General features: G+C 43.2%; 2 long non-coding RNA genes across 9 annotated transcripts in view; one reads left to right on the top strand and one right to left on the bottom strand.

The window, feature by feature from the left end:
- Window positions 1-21,081, bottom strand: part of LOC127005773 (uncharacterized) — a 29,457-nt gene extending 8,376 nt beyond the window's left edge. Inside the window, exons 1-4 of the long non-coding RNA XR_007758896.1 lie at window positions 20,991-21,081; window positions 20,645-20,904; window positions 17,774-17,958; window positions 13,126-13,252 (exon numbers count right to left, since the gene is read on the bottom strand). This is a non-coding gene — a long non-coding RNA (uncharacterized LOC127005773). The remainder of the gene's footprint in view (window positions 1-13,125; window positions 13,253-17,773; window positions 17,959-20,644; window positions 20,905-20,990) is intronic.
- LOC127005772 (uncharacterized) lies at window positions 5,434-7,249 on the top strand. Of its 8 annotated transcripts, XR_007758891.1 has the most exons (5): window positions 5,434-5,834; window positions 5,903-5,970; window positions 6,039-6,112; window positions 6,302-6,829; window positions 6,898-7,249. It is a non-coding gene; the product is annotated as an uncharacterized LOC127005772 (long non-coding RNA). The 8 variants fall into 8 exon arrangements; XR_007758890.1 differs by lacking the exon at window positions 5,903-5,970 and having other exon boundaries at window positions 5,449-5,834; XR_007758888.1 differs by lacking the exon at window positions 5,903-5,970 and having other exon boundaries at window positions 5,454-5,834; window positions 6,107-6,489; window positions 6,626-6,829.
- Window positions 21,082-21,750: the final 669 nt, after the last annotated feature.

The following is a 21,750-nucleotide window of genomic DNA, read 5'->3' as shown; positions in this document are numbered from 1 at the left end:
TCTCCTTTGTTGTAAAAATAAAAAAATGTAATGTTGGATAATTTTATTAAGGTGCCTCATCCAATTTTTGCAAAAAAAAATAAAATGAAATGACATCAGACGGCAGGTCTACTCCAGCTTGTTCAATTTCCGTACGCACACTCTGCCTGTCCCCAGTTCTCTACAAACACATCTTTAAATGTTCCCCCATAACCAATAACAGAAAAGAAAACCTATCGGAAGGCATATATTAATGACCTCTACTGATCATTTCAGTCCATGATTTATTTGACGCTCCAAATTTCCCCGTCTCATATTCTAGATATGAATATTTCATTGTATTTTTTTTTCGCAATATATCCACCAGTATACTGTAGGGACTGTTCTTCTATGACTGTGCTATTTGATTGTGATACATTTACATTTCCCATGTTTTCGTAAATAAACGGAAATATTTAATGTTTTCTCGCTCACTATATTTGTTTTATTGCTACGTCAGATACTGCGCATCGGTTTGGCATGATCGTTAGTAATAGTTACTTTACAATCACTGGACGTGTATCCTGTGCAGTACAGAGATCAGGGATTCCCAACCTTTTTGTTCCTCTGTTCCCCTTGGGCGTTTTTATAGAGTCCCGTGCAACCCTATAAATTTAGGATAAAAAACGATGAAATTGTAATATTTTGATATTATTTTATAATGAAATCTGTATGTGTAGACTGATGATATAATTTAAATAACAGTTTTGTAAAAAAAAAAACCACGACATTGTGCAATTTGAATGCAGATGTATTGTACAGTAGTGGTTATTCTCTCGGACCCAATGTACCCCCTGAAAAGTGCAAATGTACCATTTGGGGTACATGTACCCCAGGTTGGGAACCCCTGTTATAGATTGTTAGTAAAAAAAAACTTGGCGTTGCAATGCACGGGATCTGTAGCGGCCATGTTGACTATCTCGAATTGGGTATACTTATGGAGTTTTACCGATTAAATTGTGAATGTTACCTATATTTTATACAGTGACTTAGTAACTTGCATGCAGATATTTTTTTTTTATTTCTCTCGCATAAGCAAGCTTCTGTTTGAGTTTGTCAGACTCATGAGGAATGACATCACAGGTACTGACACAACTATAAAGGAAGCATAAGGCCAGAAGAGAAGCTAACTGTAACTTTGAGAAAGGTAAAGGTAAAGTTGGAAGCATACGCTATAGCTACGCGTGGCGGCGGTGCTCATCTCCGTCTTGTTGGCCCTTTAAGCTTATGGTTGGAGAAAACTCTTTAACCCGACACAGGGCCAGTGTAACATTCAGGTTACCACAGTGTACCTTCCTTAGGTTTCCCCAGGTACCCATTTATCGACCATCTCGAAAGGAGGGCTGAACAGCCGGGTGGGCTGCATGCCGACTGCTCAGGCAAGGATTCGAACCCAGGCCCCCAGTTTTGTAGTCAGGGACGCTAAAAACTTCATCGCGGAGACGCTAAGGCGATATAATTTTAAGGTAACTTATAAATAACAGATCTAATGTATTGTGCTATTTTATCACATTAAAATTATTAGGCTTCCTTGTAGTTGATGTACAATGCAGAATAGGGTGAGGCCTACTATTCCATAGAAACATAATTATTCATTAAGCTGCATCCAATAAAGTCTGGTGATGGTGCTGATGTGAGAGCAGGAGTAGGTTATACACTATAGTCAATCTATATGAGACTAGCGGACGGGGTGGGTGGGGGGGGGGGGGTGACAGCTGCGGGTCAGCTAAGCCCCGCACCTTGCCACACACTCTCAACACTTCTCGCTAAAGCCCCGTTCACACTGTGCCGACTCTGGGGAACGACAACCCAACGACTTTTGCATTTGACAAGTTGGTTCCCACGATCCAAGAAGGGGGGGAAGGTTTTATTGGGGTCTTGGTGTCTTGCCGACTGTCTGGGACATTCGGCCAACTAGTTGTCAGCATGTCGTGCTAACTCTCACGACTCCATACTCCCGTCTGACGTCGAGGCAGCATTCGGCAACAGTCTCAAGATCTCTTTCAAGACATGCCCGACCCTTTCACATCAACACCCAAGACCTCGTGTACCCTAGAGTCGTGGGTTGTCGTGGCCCAGAGTCGGCACTGTGTGAACGGGGCTTTACTCTCATATGTCAGCTATTTACTACCCCTAAATGAATTTAATCAAGTAATTGGATAATCCAATAAAGCCATATAGCGTTAAGATTGTTTCGTTTTTAAGATAACAAAGATTTTGTATAAATACCACGACACTTGACAATGTTGTATTCCAACGTTGTCATTCTACACATCCAGAGCCAAGGTCACTTCTTTCAAGTAGGGATGGACAGGTACCGTTAATCTGAGTACCGGTAGTACCGGTACCGAAAACTCAGATACCATTAGTACCGGTACCGTTACCGGTACCGTTACCGGTACCCAAAGTATTTTTTTTTTATCAAATGACGTCTGATGAAATTCCTAATTAAATTTTCTCTAAAGAAAACCATCTCTCTCTCTCTCTCTCTCTCTCTCTCTCTCTCTCTCTCTCTCTCTCTCTCTCTCTCTCTCTCTCTCTCTCTCTCTCTCTCTCTCTCTCTCTCTCTCTCTCTCTCTCTCTCTCTCTCTCTCTCTCTCTCTCTCTCTCTCTCTCCTGTATGAAGTGAATTTTTATCTTTTCGATAAAAAATAGTATATATAGTTATTATGGATGGACTTATAGTCTAATAACAATAACAGCATATATTACCAAATCTTTAAAAAAGAATCGGACATGAAGAATTATCTAATAGATAAGTTAATGAAATAATGGAGGCGAGAGGGAGAATGAAGACAACAACGCAAGACAAAATGGCGGGCAGACCGTGTGACCCAGCACAGCAAGGCATAACTCGTCCCCACACTCCGGGCGAGCGTCTCACTAAGCTCCGGCAACCCGCGGCACTGGTGGTAAACTGGTACCGTTTAGTGTTCCGGGACCTTAACGGAACTGCAGTACCGCTTTGTAATGATTCCAGTCGACACTCGGTATCGGTACCGAGTGCCGAATGGAATTGATTGCTCTCGGCACTCGGTACCGGTAACTAGTGCCGAATAGAGTCGATTCCACTCGGTACTCGGTCCCGGTACCGAGTGCCGACTGGAATCATTACAAGTACTGCCCTGCAGTTCGATAAATCGGAACAGAGAGAGAGAGAGAGAGAGAGAGAGAGAAAATATCCATATATATCACCGAGATATCTTAAGCACTCAGTCTCAGCCTGTCACTCGTGTGAGGAAGAAGTGAGGGACATCATGAGCGACTGGTCAGTATCGATACCGGTACCGAGCAGTCTGGTACCGGTACTGTACCATATAGCTGGTACCGTTATTACTGGTGCTGGTACCGGTACCTGCCCAACCCTACTCTCAAGGTCATGGAAGGCTCAGCAGGTGGGCCCATGGGTGGCCCGCTTCCGCCTCTGCCTCTCCCACCCCTCCCTCTCCCTGCCTCTCCGCGTCGTCGTTGGCTGCACAGCCACGAGAAAGAACTCATTTACAATGTAAACATGAACTTTTTAGACGAAAAAACAACAGAGGATTTATCATACCACCCACAAGAGTAACTGCAAGAACAGCGAGAGCCACTAATATTAGTGAAAGAACTATTGAAATAGTCTGCGCTAAACTGGATCATGAGTGCATGACGAACAATATATGTTGTCTTATAGCAGGGGTGGATCAAATACAATTGTATTTGTATTTGAATTGTATTTAAATACAATTTTAATGTATTTGTATTTGTATTTTGACATCCAGAGAAAAAAGTATTTTGTATTTGTATTTGTATTTTGGCACCCAGAAAAAAGTATTTTGTATTTGTATTTGTATTTTGGCACCCAGAAAAAAGTATTTTGTATTTGTATTTGTATTTTGGCACCCAGAAAAAAAGTATTTTGTATTTGTATTTGTATTTTGGCACCCAGAAAAAAAGTATTTTGTATTTGTATTTGTATTTTGGCACCCAGAAAAAAAGTATTTTGTATTTGTATTTATATTTCGAGTCAAAACCATTTGAGGAGGATAAATACTGTTAAGGAAATAGAAAAAGAAGTAATGTTAAGCCGCGTTATGGTAGAGGAGGAAACAGATTAAGGTTGAATGCGAAGGAGGAAAGGATTAACGTCTATCACGGGGAAAGCGGAGTAAGGAGAACATTAAGGTTGAAGGCGGAGGAGGAAAAAAATTAAGGGTGGGGAGTAGGGAGGAAATTAACCTCAGGTCACATGGAGGAGGAGCAGGAGAGGATTTAGGGAGTTACTGAGGGATGGGTGGCTCGGAAGAAGGATCCGCCCGCAAAAATGTGTGACGTCACGGAAATGGGAGGCATAGGGGATGAGATGTGAGTGAAGACGACGAGAGAGACAGTAAACCGATCTACTGCTTTAACTTGGCATATGCACTACAGTCACCTATCAAAAAGAGGTTGCATCCATTTCTTGAGCGGAGTGATGTCATTGCCGCAGCTGTCATGGGCCCCAGGTTTAAGCTGGCATGGATGCCATGTAAGAAAATGCAAAAGGTAAAGGTTTCCAAGATTGTGGACTTTATTATTTCCGAGTCAACTTTGTCGACCTTGAAGAAGAAAACATTTCAAGAGAGTGAGCCTTTCGTCTTTTCGGCTGGCATGAGTGCAACACGACCTCGTCTTTTTGACTACATGCCTCCAGCTGGGCAAATGATGGTAAGTGCATCAACAAATGACACTACAGTGGTGAAGGCAGAACTTGAAACGTACCTAGAAGAAGGTGTTTTGGCTTTTGATGTCAATCCACTGAGGTACTGGCGTGATGCAAAAAGCTTCAAAAATTTGAAGCACTTTGCCAAGAATATTCTAGGGTGCTGTGCAACAACATGGACGCCCCGGGAAACATGTCACATCCACGAACATAAAAAAAAGTCTCCGCAGAGAAATTAAACAGCTGTCGTGATGATAACAGAAAAAGAGCAAAGGGCGGGAGGCGAGGGGGATGAAAGGGATGGAGGGAGATGAAGGGGAGGGAGAATAGAAAGGAAAGGGGGCTGATGAAGAAGTTTGAAAGAAATATATGTATAGAGAGCAAGGATGAAAGAAAGGGAGAAATAGAATGAAATAAAGAAGAGAAAAATAGAGGAACAGACGACTAAAGAGAAGTGGCAGCCCAATACAAATGTTAGGAAACTTTAGTGGGCCGTCCTCGTGAGTCAAAACGCTCACTGGTGTTCTCCCTCAGCAGGTGTGTGAATGCAATGTACCTGAAAGACGTTAATTGGTGAACCAATTCTTACTATGTAAAATCAATCAATCAGTCAATCAGAGAAAGAAAATATAATTAAAAAGAAAAAATGGAAGTAAGAAAGAAAAGGGAAAAGGATGCTGCGCCGGAGGCCGCGGCGAGGATTCCTAATGATGCTTGTGCGCGTCCACGAGGCCCATCGGTCCTTCATCCAAGAACCGATAAACGCGGTGACCGGCGCCTTCACGGCATTAATGATTAATTTTATAATCCAGTCTGGTAGTTTTAAGAAGCGAGTTCTTGCATCCGCCCTATTCGAATCGGCGGGGCGGTGGAGCGCCAGCGAGCCCAAGGTCTCCAAGGCGAGCATGGCAGGACTGGAGGGCTCCCGGCAGGGCGCCTCGGCGTCCATCGGGACCCCGACGGAGGTGCCGGAGATCTTTCGGCTACAACGCCGGGCAGGTGGGGCTCGTTAGCCGTGGTAGGCAATCTGCCTAGGAGAGCAAACTCCGAACAACAAACCCGGGCAGGTGAGGTTCGTTAGCCGTGGTAGGCAATTCACCTAGGAGAGCAAACTCCGAACAATAAACCCGGGCAGGTGAGGTTCGTTTGCCATGGTAGGCAATTCACCTAGGAGAGCAAACTCCGAACAATAAACCCGGGCAGGTTGGGCTCGTGAGCCATCATAGGTAATACACCTAGGAGAGCAAACTCCGAACAATAAACCCGGGCAGGTTGGGCTCGTGAGCCGTCATAGGCAACACACCTAGGAGAGCAAACTCCGAACAATGAACCCGGGCAGGTTGGGCTCGTGAGCCGTCATAGGTAATACACCTAGGAGAGCAAACTCCGAACAATAAACCCGGGCAGGTGGAGGTCGTTAGCGAAAGCAGTTCATCTAGGAGAGCAAACTTCGATTACAAAACCGGGCAGGTGGAGGTCGTTAGCGTGAGCAGTTCACCTAGGAGAGCAAACTCCGATTGCAAACCCGGGCAGGTGGAGGTCGTTAGCGAAAGCAATTCATCTAGGAGAGCAAACTCCGATTACAAACCCGGGCAGGTGGAGGTCGTTAGCGAAAGCAGTTCACCTAGGAGAGCAAACTCCGATTACAAACCCGGGCAGGTGGAGGTCGTTAGCGAAAGCAGTTCACCTAGGAGAGCAAACTCCGATTACAAACCCGGGCAGGTGAGGTTCGTTAGCCGTGGTAGGCAATTCACCTAGGAGAGCAAACTCCGAACAATAAACCCGGGCAGGTTGGGCTCGTGAGCCATCATAGGTAATACACCTAGGAGAGCAAACTCCGAACAATAAACCCGGGCAGGTTGGGCTCGTGAGCCGTCATAGGCAATACACCTAGGAGAGCAAACTCCGAACAATAAACCCGGGCAGGTTGGGCTCGTGAGCCGTCATAGGTAATACACCTAGGAGAGCAAACTCCGATCATAAAACCCGGGCAGGTTGGGCTCGTGAGCCGTCATAGGTAATACACCTAGGAGAGCAAACTCCATACATAAAACCCGGGCAGGTGGAGCTCGTCAGCCGTGGTGGGCAATCTGCCTAGGAGAGCAAACTCCGAACAATAAACCCGGGCAGGTGGAGCTCGTCAGCCGTGGTAGGCAGCCTGCCTAGGAGAGCAAACTCCGAACAATAAACCCGGGCAGGTGGAGCTCGTCAGCCGTGGTAGGCAGTTTGCCTAGGAGAGCAAACTCCGAACAATAAACCGGGGCTTGTGGTGCTCGTTAGATGTCGTAGACAATCCACGTGATGGGAACACCAAAGAAAAGGAAAATAAAAAGGAACACCAGAAAAAGGAAAATATAGTTACAAAACATCAATAAAATAAAAATAAAAACACAGATCATCCACCTTCAGGCCCTAACATCTCCAAAATTATGGGTGAGTCTTTTCTGGGGAGAAAGAGGCTCATCCAGACCAAGGAACATCAAAAAGGGATGATATAGAAAGGAACACCAAAGAAATGGGAAAAAGAGAGAAAAACATCGCAAAAGAAAAGTAACAACAATAACAGAACAACGTCAAGAAAAGTAACATACAAAGAAACATCATCCACCATTCATTTAAACTAACATCACCAAAATTATGGGTGGGTCTTTTCTGGGGAGAAAGAGGCTCACCCAGACCAAAGAACATCAAAGAGGGATGATATAGAAAAGAACACCAAAAAATAGGTGAAAAAAGAGCAAAAAAACATCGCAAAAGAAAAGTAACAGCAATAATAGAACAACATCAAGAAAAGTAACATACAAAAAAACATCATCCACCATTCGGCCCCAAACTAACATCACCAAAATTATGGGTGGGTCTCTTCTGGGAGGAAAGCGGCTCACCCAGACCAACGAAGAACATCAACAAGAGGATGATATGAAATAAAAGAACATTAAAAAAAACACGAAGAAAAGAAATAAGAAGAAAAAGAAGAGAAAAAACATCGGAAAAGAAAAACAAGAAGAAAAACACATCAAGAGAAGAAAAATATAAGAAACATCATCCACCTTTCGGCCCCTAACTAACATCACCAAAATTATGGGTGGGTCTCTTCTGGGAGGAAAGCGGCTCACCCAGACCAATGAACATCAACAAGAGGATGATATGAAATAAAAGAACATCAAAAAAGAAAAACAACAGCAAGAAAACAAAGAAAAAGATAAAGAAAAGAAAAGGAAAAACAAAACAAAAAAGAAAAAGAAAAACACCAAAATAAAATAAAACAAAAACAAAAAAATAATCCAAATAAATAAATAAATAAACAAATACAGAAAACAGTAAAATTAACTAACTAACTAACTAATTCAAACTGTCTAACTATTAAACTACCTATCTAACCAAGGGTACTATACAAGGTTACTATTGGACTACCTATTAACTAACTATCAAATCATCTAACGATCGAACAAGTATTTGACCCTTTATCTATTTATCTGCATGGCTATCTATCATTATGTTTATCTATACATCTTTTTTTTCTTTTTGCAGTTAAGGAAGCAGCTCAAGGGCAAAAGTAGATAAATAAATAAAAAATCCGCATAAATAAAAATAAGTTCTATCTCTATATCTTTTATTTGTTAATTTGTTTATCTTATTTGTTCATCTTATTTATTTGTTTACTTATCTAGTCCGTCATCAGTCATGGTCAGTTCTACCTACACGTTTTCCTGCCACAATTTTTTTTCATTGTGTAGTCCTTAGTTCCGGTCCGACCTTGAGCTGGAAGGGAAGGACGGGGGCAGGGAGGAAAGAAGAGGGAGGGAGGGAGGGGGGAGGTAGGACAGAGTAATAGGAAGAATTTGGATTATAATGGTTCCCCCCCCCTCCCCCTCTGCAGCCAAAAAATAAAACGAAGAAAAGCGTCAAGTAAAAAAAATAAAATAATAAATGGTAGCTAACAATGATAAAAAGTTTGCTAAAAAAAAAAAGGAAATCGATGAGGTAAGGACTTGGCAGTTTTCTTTTCTTTCTTTTTTTTTTCAACACAGAAGACAGAAAGCTCAAGGGCCAAAATAAGAGGATACAGAAAAAAAAAGATCGCTACGTCGCTGCTCCCCAATCTTTACCCTTTTGATTATCTGTGTCTTGGATGTGGCAGAGTAAGAGACTTTGTATAACTACTGATATTTGTACTCTTCCAGGTATACCCCATTCACGGTGCTCAATAATGATGATAACAGTATAGCAGCAAGTAGTACGCAGTAGCTAGTGAGGCGGCACCTTTTAGGACTTCAGTTTCCGTCACAACCTTACGGCACATTTCTTAAACTTCGTCGAGCGTTTAAAACTCATTCTCCGCTCTCTATTGTTACGTACTTTACACAGAGAGAGAGAGAGAGAGAGAGAGAGAGAGAGAGAGAGAGAGAGAGTGGGAATACACGTTTCAGTCCTGATTAAGTGTGTGTGTGTGTGTGTGTGTGTGTGTGTGTGTGTCCTTGAAAAAAACCTGAACCTTTTTTTTTCAGTCAAGTTCAGCCTTAACACAGAGGCGGCCATTTCGATGCCTACGCAGAAGACGTTGAAGAGAGAGAGAAAAAAAAAGAACCAAAACAGAGAATAACTGACGACCAGTTTCAGTGATCACTTGACTCGGGTCTCCAAGCGCTGCAAGACCTTGGCGGAGAGAGAGAGAGAGAGAGAGAGAGAGAGAGTATATATGTGTGTTAACCATTGCACTTAGCCATGACACCAAAGGAAGAAAACTGAAAGTAAAGTTAAAGGCGGGTGCATACGCTATTCTTCTTACGCTATCTTCTCACGTAGTTGACTGCTCTTTCGGCCACCTCTTCGGATTCTTTACAGGAGAAGCGAGTAGCGGCCTTTTTTTTATTGTTGTTTCTTTTTTGTGTGCCCTTGTGCTGTCTCCTTTGCTGTAAGAAAAAATAGCTGTGTGTGGCTGCGGTAGGTACTCATCTCCGCACCGTTGACCCTTTGAGCTCGTGGTAGGCAAGAACCTGTTAGTTACCGGCACCATCTGAGAGGGTGTTTAGTAAGGCCGGCAATTTTTACACTCCTAAGCGAGCAAAACTCGGCCCGGAAACCTTCGGGCATTAATGATGATAAAATGCAATTATGATATGAAGTGTAAACTTGTGAAAAAAGTATCTTTATATTTTTTGTATAATTTCAGGAGTATTTTTATTTGTATCTTTGAAATCTGGAATAGGAGTATTTTTATTTTTATTTGTATTTTTAGATTCAGGAATAGAAGTATTTGTATTTGTATTTGTATTTTTAGATTCAGGAATAAAAGTATTTGTATTTGTATTTTAATGGTGGTCCACTTCACACCTGATCACTAATCCCACAACTGGAGACAGAGATGTGGCACCGTGGTACGGAAAGAGAGACCCGGCGGAATCCCCCCCGTCCGCCAATTTCTCCTAGATTGACTACAGCGCTTTTACTTTGTACGGGGTCTTTCAGAGAATGGTGATGACTTGAATGCAATGTTGGTTGCTGGACATAGTTTGATCTTGTTGTGGATGTGACGAATAGTAGGTGTGATCGATATCTGATTTTGTAGGTGCTGTAGCTAATGATGGTAAACCTGTTGAGCCTGGGCAAAATGTTCTATTCCTCTTCTGTCACAGACGTTTGGGGCTGGCAAGAACCTGGGTAACACTGAGAAGTGATTGACTGTTGACGAAAGCGGCTGCAACCAGTGACTATGAAAGCTCCCACTGGATACAGTTTACACGAGGACACCGGCGGCCGCCACCGGTGGCCACCACTGGTTCTCCTACTGTGAAGGGCCAGGAAGATGCAAGCAACTAGTGACCACCATTGACTAGTGATATTCCTTCTCATGATTGTCAGTCGCAGGAATGGTGTCAAACGAGGAGTTTCTTCTCTTTGCTTTGCTGGCCAAGAAAAAGAAGGCTTGCCCTAAAAGGGGAAGAATAATGCAGAATGATATACTACGAGTATTATCTAGGATGGACAATGGTTTGCATCATACACTTTACAGTGATTTACATACAACTCTCCATCAGCCCAGCCCCAACACATTCTTCACCTGACCTGACAGACATGATCTCGGAACATTCCATAGGTATGAAAATATAGTACAGATCCCATTTATCAATACCATATTTCATCACACCTGGACTTCCATTGGACGAAAGTGGCGGCCACCGTATGAAAGCTCCCTTTGGAAACAATGTTTTACAGTGAGTAATGGACACTGCGAGTGGCGGTCACTAGTTGCGTGAGCGAGCCACTGTCAAACCTGGTTACACCATCGGCAACCCCAATGACCTCGTACGAAAGGCGCCATTGAATACCTTGGTAAGTAACTAGAGGCGGGAACCGGTAGCGGCCACTGGTGGCCTCGTGTGCAAGAGGCCTAAGGCCGCTCTCTCATGAGGACACCTGTGGCCGCCACTGGCTACCGCCACAGGTAACCCCATTGTGAAAGGATCGGGCAAGTGCAAACAACTTGTGTCCACCACAAGGTAGACATCTGCAGTAACGGGTGTGGCGAGCCCGATGACCTAGGTTCGAGTCACACCGATGCACGCTGACAATTTTCAACAATCGCCGAGTGGAGTCAGGGCAAAATGTTCTTTTCCCTTTCCATCACAGACCTTTGGCCCTGACAAGGGCTTGGGTAACACTGAGAAGTGATGGACTATGGCCGATAGAGGCGGCATTCTGAAAGCTTCGTATAAAAGCTCCCATTGGAAACAATGCAAGTAGCGGTCACTAGTTGCTCGAGCGAGCTACCATTAGACCGGGCAACCTCAGTGGCCTCGTATGAAAAGTTCCATTGAAAACTATGGGAGGTAACTATAGTCTGTTCACTTAAGCTAGATTCCTGGCGCCTAGGCAGGTTGGTAAGCTTGCAGCTGATTGGCTGCTCCGCTCTCCCGCTAACACTCATGTCGGACCACATCTTGCATGCTCGAGTGAGACATGTTTCTTTATTATATGCCATAGCTCAACTCATATACGAGCTAGCCAGCTTTGGTTGACACCATCAGACTCAGCAGTGACTGTAGAATCAAGATGTATTTTAAAAACTCGACAAAACAAATATGATGATGTTAAAAAAAATGAGTGTCGCGCGCGCCATAATGGTTGGGGCGAGAGACATGTTGCTATAAACAACCCTGTGTTTTCAGTATGTGGAGCTTTATCTGCATTCTGATCACACTATCGTGTTCATGAGAGATTTTCCTATGTCATGTAATAATATATTTCTGCAGTCAATGAACAACTGTTTAAAATAGTGAGCATAATTAAAACATGTTATAAACATTTTTTAACATCTTCACAGTTCAACTCGTCGTAATACCATTTTCTTTTTTTTTTTTTTTTATAGTTTTTTTTACAATACTTGATTCACTACACCTGCTGCTGAGTCTGGTGGCACAAAAACTGGCTGCCTGTATACGAGTTGAGCTATGACATATAATAAAGAAACATGTCTCACTCGAGCATGTAAGATGTCCGACATGAGTGGAGAGAACCTAGGGCGCGCAGGAAATCTAGCTTATGAACAGACTACTGGTGGCGGCCACCGGTGGCGACGGGTGAAAGCGACCTAAAGCCCCGTTCACACTGTGCCGACTCTGGGCCACGACAACCCACGACCCTAGGGTACACGAGGTCTTGGGTGTTGATGTGAAAGGGTCGGGCATGTCTTGAAAGAGGTCTTGAGACTGTTGCCGAATGCTGCGCCGACGTTACGACGGGAGTCTGGAGTCGTGAGGGTTAGCACGACATGCTAGCAACTAGTTAGCTGAATGTCCCAGACAGTCGGCAAGACACCAAGACGCCAATAAAACTTCCCCCCCCCCTTCTTGGAGCGTGGAAACCAACTTGTCAAATGGAAAAGTCGCTGGGTTGTCGTGGCCCAGAGTCGGCACAGTGTGAACGGGGCTTAATTAAGAAAGAACGGCATGAGTCACTGGTGGACACTATAATTGCTTGCAGTTGCCCGACCCCTTCACATTTGGTTGGTCAGTGACTGTAACTAGAGGCGGCCACCGTTGGCTTCGTGTGAAAGCGGGCTTAGATTATGAAAGGAAGCATTTGACTCAGTTGAAACTTCAACACTCATGATATCATTCAGGAAGCAGGGCGAAGATAACATGAAGAAAAAGGTGTTGGAAGATATGCATAGAAACATCACAGAAAACAATACACGTCATCTGAAAAGCGAGGACATTTGAATTAATTAAGAAAGGTATTTGCAAAGGTGAGATTCAAAGCTACTCCTTTACGGTTTGAGCTTGAGATCACGTATCCAAAACGTGATCAGACCGTCCGTGAACAAGCTGAATTAAACTCGCGCACACACACACACACACACACACACACACACACACACACACACACACACACACACACACACACACACACACACACACACTTACCTTCTATCTGTGTCACAAAGTCTGGCATTTCAGCATCTTTGGTCTCCGGAAGATAGAAAGAAGCGAAGCCAGCCAAGAGGGACATACCGCCTGCCACAGCGTTCATGGCCCAAGGAAACAGCGGCGTCTGACAGAGGAAAATCAATACTTAGAAGTAAATTAAATGTTATTGTTAAATATAAATAAAATAAATAAAATAAATAAAATATAATGTTCTTAGTTTTACCGTCATTTTTATCAAATTTGGAATTTATTTTTATTTTTACAGCAAGGGAGGCAGCTCAAGGGCAAAAAACAAAAACAGGAACAAAAATATTACATAAAAATGTTGTATAGGCGATGCTCCAAAGTTTGGAGCATCGTCCAAACCAAAGAAAATAGAATGAGAAGCCAGTAGAGAGGTCAATTTCGGGTGGAGAGGTGTCTTGACGCCCTCCCTCGAAAAAAAATTATGTCGAGGTTAGGCGTTGTGTTTCGTCACCACCAGTTTTTTTCCCACCTCTCCGATGGTGTCCATTTACAAGGGCCTTGTCCGCCCTTGTTTGGAGCATGCATCTCATGCATAGGGGGTTCCACATACACAGCCATTTTGGACAGAGTGGAGTCAAAGGCTCTCCGTCTAATCACCTCCTTCTCCTTTTAATGGGAGTCTTCTACCTCTTAAATTTCACCACAGTGTTGCCTATGTATATACTCTATCAATATTTTCATATGCTGATTGCTCTTCTGAATTTGATATCTGCATGCCTTCACCCTGCTGCATACGACTTTCTCCTTCCAATGCAATCCAAATCCCTTATGTAAGAGTTTACCTGCTTCTTCATTCTTTCATTCCTTTCATTGATGAACTGTGGAACAGAAATCCTTCCTCTATATTTTCTCCTGTCTACGACTTCAACTCCTACAAGAGGGGAGCATCAAGACACCTTTCCTTCCGAAATTCTTCTTCTGGCCTCTGTTTTCTATTTCTACTGAAGCATTTTTTTTCCTTTGTTTAATTGATTGATTATATGATTGATTTGGGCATCCAGCCATGGCGCAGCAACAACAGTGGTCTTGCACTTGAGCTGCTTCCTTTACTGTTAACAGGAATCTTCATTTGGAATAGCTATACCCTAATTTTTTGAAAGATTGCTGGTTTTACGACTGAGATATTACAAAAAAGTCGCCTTTTTGTTCAGTTCGCTCGCGCTCGCACACAAATACACACATACACGCAAAAAAATAAAAACATCGCTCCGATAGCTCAGTGTTAAAAGCTCTGTGCAGCCAGGCTTCGCGGCCTGGCAGGCGGAGGTTCGCTTCCCTCTCTGGTCGGGATATTTCCCTTGGCAAGGAGTGGTTACTGTCCCCCCTTGAGCAAGGGGGATGGGGTGCATGGTGTGTGAGGGCCCCAGCAATATACAGATATCGACTATAATGAGCCTGGCTCTAATCAACATTAGCGGTCTTTGTTCTAATTTTCTTTCTGTGGAACATCATCTCTCCTCCTCTAAACCCCACCTTCTCTTCCTCACCGAAACACAGGTTTCTGAGGCTACTGACAGCAATCTCTATTCTGTTCCCCCTCTACTATCTCTATCCTAAATTTCAATCCAAAGCTGGATGTTGCGCCTACTTGCGCTCGTGCCCACGACCTTGACTCTTCTGAATTTTCCACCATCTGGCTAAGACTTCATTGTCATTCTATTACTAAATACATCTGTGCTGTTTATCTCTCACCAAACTCTACTAACTATGTAAAACTCTTTGACTACATGAACTCTAGAGTGGAGCACATCTTGACCCACTCTCCCTTCGCTGAAATCTCCATCCTAAGAGATTTCAATGTTCACCACCAGCTTTGGCTTTCATCCTCTTTCACTGACCAACCTGGTGAACAAGTGTAGTGCCGGGACGTAGTATTAAGTATGGGTAAGTAATGTTAAGTTAATGTAAGTAGCATTTAAGTTAATGTAAGAATTATTAGTAACATTGAATTATTATTGCGTGATGCTCACACCCCCGAGAGACACTTAACATTACTTACCCATACTTAATACTACGTCCCGGCACTACACAAGCCTACAGCTTTGCTCTCCTCAACGATCTAGAGCAGTTGGTTCAGCACCCTACACGTATTCCCGACCGTCTTGGAGACAGGCCCAACATACTAGACCTCTTCCTTACCTCTAACCCTACTACTTTGTCAAACTGTTCTCTCAGTTGGGCTCCTCCGATCACAACCTTATTTCTGTATCCTGTCCTATCGCTCCTGTACATCCTCTGGACCCACCGAAGAGGCGATGCTTCTGGCATTTTGCTTCAGCTCGGTGGGACGACCTGAGGATGTACTTTTCCGATTTCCCGTGGAAAGATTACTGCTTCCAGGAGAGAGACCCCTCTGTGTGTGCCCAGCGCATAACAGAGGTGATTGTCTCTGGAATGGAGGCACATATTCCACGTACTTTCTCAGTCCTCATGCTAAAAAGCATTGGTTTAATCACGCTTGTTCTCGTGCTATCAAAGATAGAGAGGCAGCTCACAAACGGTACCAGAGCCTTCGCACTCCTGCTAACCATGATCTTTATATTTCTGCCCGGAATCGTGCCAAATCTATTCTTCTACTTACCAAAACCTTGCTTTTCTTAATTCTTCCCGGGACTTCTGGCACCTAACCAAAAACATCTCCTCCAATTTAATTTTTTCATCTTTCCCTCCTCTCCTTAACCCTGACGGCAGCACCGCCGTCTCATTTATCTCTAAGGCTGAACTCTTCTCTCACACTTTCTGGAAAAAAACTCCACTTTGGAAGATTCTGGGCATATTCCTCCTATACATCCCCCCTCTGACTCCTTTATGCCTGTTATTAAGATTCTTAAGAACGATGTTTTCTATGCCCTCTCTGGCCTCAACTCTCAGAAGGCTTATGGACCTGATGGAGTGCCTCCTATTGTCCTTAAAAACTGTGCCTCCGTGCTGACACCCTGCCTGGTCAAACTCTTTCGTTTCTTCCTATCAACATCTACTTTTCTTTCCTGCTGGAAGTGCGCCTTCATACAGTCTGTGCCTAAGAAGGGTGACCGTTCCAATCCCTCAAACTACCGCCCTATAGTTTTACTTTCCTGTCTATCAAAAGCTTTTGAATCAATCCTGAACCGGAAGATTCAAAAGCATATTTCCACTTCTGACTTTCTATCTGATTGCCGGTCTGGGATCCGCAGGGGGCGTTCTACTGGCGATCTTCTTGCTCTCTTAATTGACTCTTGGTCATCCTCTCTTAGCCGTTTCGGTGAAACTTTCTCAGTTGCGCTAGACATATTGAAAGCTTTCGAAAGAGTCTGGCACAAGTCTTTGCTTTCTAAAATGCCCTCTTTCGGATTCTATCCTTCTCTCTGTTCCTTTATCTCCAGTTTCCTATCCGGCCGTTCTATCTCTTCTGTGGTAGACGGTCACTGTTCTTCCCCTAAACCTATCAACAGTGGTGTTCCACAGGGCTCTGTTCTATCACCCACTTTCTTCCTGTTATTCATCAATGATCTTCTTTCTATAACAAACTGTCCAATCCACTCATACGCTGACGACTCCACTCTGCATTATTCAACTTCTTTCAACAGAAGACCCTCTCAACAGGAATTACAAGACTCCAGACTGGAGGCTGCAGAACGCTTAACCTCAGACCTTGCTATAATTTCCGATTGGGGTAAAAGGAACCTTATAACCTTCAATGCCTTACAAAAACAATTTATCCATCTATCAACTCGACACAATCTTCCAAACACCTATCCCCTATTCTTCGACAACACTCAGCTGTCACCTTCTTCAACACTAAATATCCTCGGTCTATCCTTAGCTCAAAATCTCAATTGGAAACTTCACATCTCTCTTACTAAATCAGCTTCCTCGAGGTTGGGCGTTCTGTATCGTCTCCGCCAGTTCTTCTCCCCCGCACAGATGCTTTCCATACATAGGGGCCTTGTCCGCCCTTGTATGGAGTATGCATCTTACGTGCAGGGGAGCTCCACTCACACAGTTCTTCTGGACAGAGTGGAGTCTAAGGCTCTTCGTCTCGACAGCTCTCCTCCTCTTACTGACAGCCCTCTACCTCTTAAATTCCGCCGCCATGTGTCATCTCTTTCTATCTTCTATTGATATTTTCATGCTGACAGCTCTTCTGAACTTGCTAACCGCATGCCTCCCCCCCCTCCCGCGGCCCCGCTGCACACGACTTTTTACTCATACTCATCACTGTACTGTCCAAACCCCTTACGCAAGAGTTAACCAGCATCTCCATTCTTTCATCCCCTTCACTGGTAAACTCTGGAACAGTCTTCCTTCGTCTGTATTTCCTTCTGCCTATGACTTGACCTCTTTCAAGAGGAGTGTATCAAGACACCTCTCCATCCGAAATTGATCTCTCTTTTGGCCACTCAATACATAGCACTATAAGAGAGCAACAGTTACCGTCCTTTTTTTTACATCATCTTTCCTTGAGTTGCTCTCTGTGTTGTAAAAACAAAAAACAAAACAAAAACGGTAGGGTACTTGATGGCGATGACGAGTCCAGCTCATGATCAGTCCATGATGAATTACACACACACACACACACACACACACACACACAAACATAGACCCACACAATACACATTTCAATGGATAAGATACTTACAAGAAGATCGTTCATAAAAGGACTTAATACGGAACCACAGCGTGAGATGAATAGACCAGTCCCCAAACCCTGAAGGCGAAGCTCCGTCGGAAATATTTCGGAAGAATAAAGATACATCTCCGCAAAAACTGAGTTTATAGTCAGTCTTCCGAGCAGGACCATTACCAGGGTAAACATCGGAGCATCTGTAAGGATACCAACCATTTTGATTATCAACACATATCTAACTATTTACTAGCATATACTACATATTCTAAAGCAAGTATTTGCTTTTTACATAATTCAATAAAAAAAAAACACGTTTAAATTGTTTAATCTGTTGTGGCAGTTGTTAGGATGAAAATTTGCAGATGACAATACAAGTACATTATGGTGGTCGTGGGGCAAAATTTTTCAAAATTGCGTACTACTACTACTACTACTACTACTACTACTACTACTACTACTACCACCACTACTACTACTACTACTACTACTACTACTACTACTACTACTAATAATAATAATAATAATAACAATAATAATAATAATGATAATACCGTACCACATCAGCTAATACGGGGGTGCGCCACATCTCCTAAAGCACAATATGGCGTAATTCCTACAAGTCACATCTACAAAATTTCGCTTTTAATAGAGTACCGTCACATCTCCGACACGTATAATGCGTATCTCCTACTCACAAAAATCTATACCGTCACATTTCCGACACATAAACGGCGTATTTCCTACAGACAGCATATTTCCGACTCATATACAGCGTATTTCCTACACACATAAATCAATACGGTCACATTTCCTGCACTATGTACGGCATATTTCCTACACACAAAAATCTATACCGCCACATTTCCCACACAAGGTCCTGTTGTGGTGCCTGTCTCATACTTGGCCTGAGTGGTGCGCTGGGTTCGAACCTCGCTCAGGAGTCAATACAGTTTTAATATTACAGACTTAATAATACAGACACTGTTACTAGACTAAGTTGTTTATTACATGTGTGAACAGCAAATTGGGTAGCGTAGGATAGAGTAGTGTAGGCTTGTATATATTTCCTACACCATATAGCCTACTTGGCCTGACTGGTGCGGTGGGTTCGAACCCCGCTGGTGAATCATAGGTGTGTGGGTTCGACAGTGGCACTATTGCCGTGCAGACATGCTGCATCATGTGCTAGTTGTATTGATACCCTAATGGGAGCAGCAGATGAAAACAACCCAGCAAAATGTCCCACTTGTCGGGGTATTATTCAAGACAGGCTAGAGGTATTTATATAAATGAAATTGTGCCTCTATAGTAAAATTACCAAATATTTAATTTTTAATTTCTTTTTTTTATAATCTATTGATTAAGACATTTTACTAATTTACCTTCTTAGATGAAAATAAGCATGTCATAATTATGTTTTTAAATAGAATATAATGAGTCCATTATGTTGAATGTTCATTGACCTAATAATATTATTCTCTGTGTAAAAGATATGCTGGGTACCTATTTTTTTTGTGTAGGAGATATGCCGTATACACCATTTTGGTGTAGGAGAAACGCTGGGTACTCCATTTTATGTGTAGGAGATATGCTGTATGTACCATTTTGGTGTCGGAGATATGCCGTATGCACCATTTTGGTGTAGGAGATATGACTGCTGAAGTGTAGGAGATATGACAGTATCCTCATTTTAGGAGCCGCGTAGATGTGGCTACGCCCCGCTAATACTTGTACTACAGTTACTATTACTGTTCTTCCTCTAAACCTATCAACAGTGATGTCCCTCAGGGCTCTGTTCTATCTCCCACTCTTTTTCTGCTGTTCAGTAATGATCTTTCTAAAACAAGCTGTCCTATCCATTCGTACGCCGATGACTACTCTGCGGTACAGGTAGTCCTTGAGTTACGACGATAATCGGAACCGGAAGGCAGGTCGTAAGTCGATTTGGTCGTAAGTCGATCATTAAATAAGAAAAATAAATATTCACATGTCTCTCCGCGGATACAGCAATGTTCCCGCTCTTCCTACCTTACCCTCTCACCCCGCCTCTGTCCTCATGCACTCGTCTCACCCTAGTCTGCGTTCGGTTGACCCTTTAACCTAAGTCTATATACACCAAGTCAAGTCATACGCAGGTTTGCGGGAGGAGACACGGCCGAGGCGTGGTTTATGCGTGACACTGCTTGGAGCCAAACTAGTTAAAATATAGAAACAGGGATGTAGAGGAAACGAGGAAAGGCGTACTAATTTAAATCAATCACTTCAACATGCCTTCCCTCACACCCCACACCGCCGTTTGTAGTCATTGAAATTACAGTCACGCAATAGCACAATAAAAAGACATTTTTTCGTCAGTGGCTTGCCTGAACGCGCTGTGAAAGGAGGCGAGAATGCACATCCAGAGTGCACATACGGCCCCAACTTTAGTCACCCCTGAACTGGCGGGTATTTTTTGGGGGGCTCCAAGTGACGTCATCCCGCTGCTCCGCCCCAAAACCGCCTCCTGCGCGTACCGGTCGCAGTTTTGAAGCAGTGACTTGACTTGGTATATATAGACTTAGCCTTTAACCATGCAGCGTTGAGCAATGTTACGATATTGAGTTGCCGAGCTTTGCCAAGACGGCGGCGGTAGCCAAACACCCACATGGTTGGTGTAAGGGGGGGGGCAATGTTTGTTATACGAGTTATTTGAGTGGCCAGTGTCACCTGTGGTGCATCTTTTTACTTTCTGTGAATATTTTGTTCATCTATGATTGTTGTTTCCGGTAATTGGTCGCCTATAAGAGCTGCTGCGGAAATATTGCGAGGGAGCTGTTTTTTGTGGGGCGCCATTTTGGTTGCGATCAGTTGATAAATGAACGTATTTTTTCATTTTGCACATACCTTTAGGAATAAAGTAAATGCCAATGAGAGTGACTCCGGTCACCAGGAAGCAGGTGATTGCAGGGATCTTCCGTCCAACTCGGTTCACCAAAATCGACATCACGAGGGCAGATATCGCATCTACAATGCCACCTGATGCCATATATATGTAAGGGTCAGTCTTGAAATTCGTTGCCCCGAGACCGACGCTGAAGTAGACTAAAGATGCCGTGAAGAAATCCAAACAAACCACAAGTGTAAGCTGCCGCATTCTTGGAGTTCTGGCAACAAAAGATTAATCATTACGATCAAGAGTCAGTTTTAGTTGATTTTGTCTCTATATTTCAGTAAAAGCGTGCACACTTACTTAACAAGAACGCCCAGTTCTTTAACTCGTACTTTAAGACGATCAGTCATGCTGAGCTTTCGATTAATATTTGACTCACAAGATTCCTGCAAGATAATATCATTTTTAGTAATTTCATCTATTCAATGCTGGTCATATACTGACGGAAAATATGTAAACGAGATTTCTTTTTGTACACTCTAGCAGCGTGCCCATTAAATAAATTATATATGGGAACATAAGCCGGTTGAACCGTTGCCTTGTCAATTCTACGACACCATCCTCAGGGTCCCTTCAGACAAGTCTCCGTGTAGATTCGTTTCCTACACCAAGTATCTCCAAGTAGGATCCGTCAACTTGCTCAGGTAACGAGCTTTGTGGATGTTCTCTTGGCCTCCGCCGAACAGATTGTCCCTTACAGATATACAACCTTAGGAAATATGAAAAAAAATGAGACATACCGCTTTGCGTGGAGAGAATTATTACACATCAGTACTTCAATACACTGGCTATGTTGTATCTAAACACTTTGTTAATGTTCATTAGAGGTTACTTTTAAATTTTACGGACGAGTGATATTTTCTGGTATTTTGGTATATTTTTTTTTATTTAAAATCATAATCATTATTCTCGCAAACCAGTAGTTATTTGTGGCCCTCATCCCCTCCCTGTACAACGAAAGTTTCCGAGAGAAACTTCAAATTGACTACCGCACATCAAAGCCTTTTTATACCGGAAAGGAAGCAGCTTAAGGGTACAATAAAAATAAAAATATACCCGC

This window comes from Eriocheir sinensis, chromosome 31 (assembly GCF_024679095.1).
Source record: "Eriocheir sinensis breed Jianghai 21 chromosome 31, ASM2467909v1, whole genome shotgun sequence".
NCBI lineage: Eukaryota > Metazoa > Arthropoda > Malacostraca > Decapoda > Varunidae > Eriocheir > Eriocheir sinensis.
Note: the sequence above shows the minus strand (reverse complement) of the source record. Positions and strands in the feature narration are given on the sequence as shown.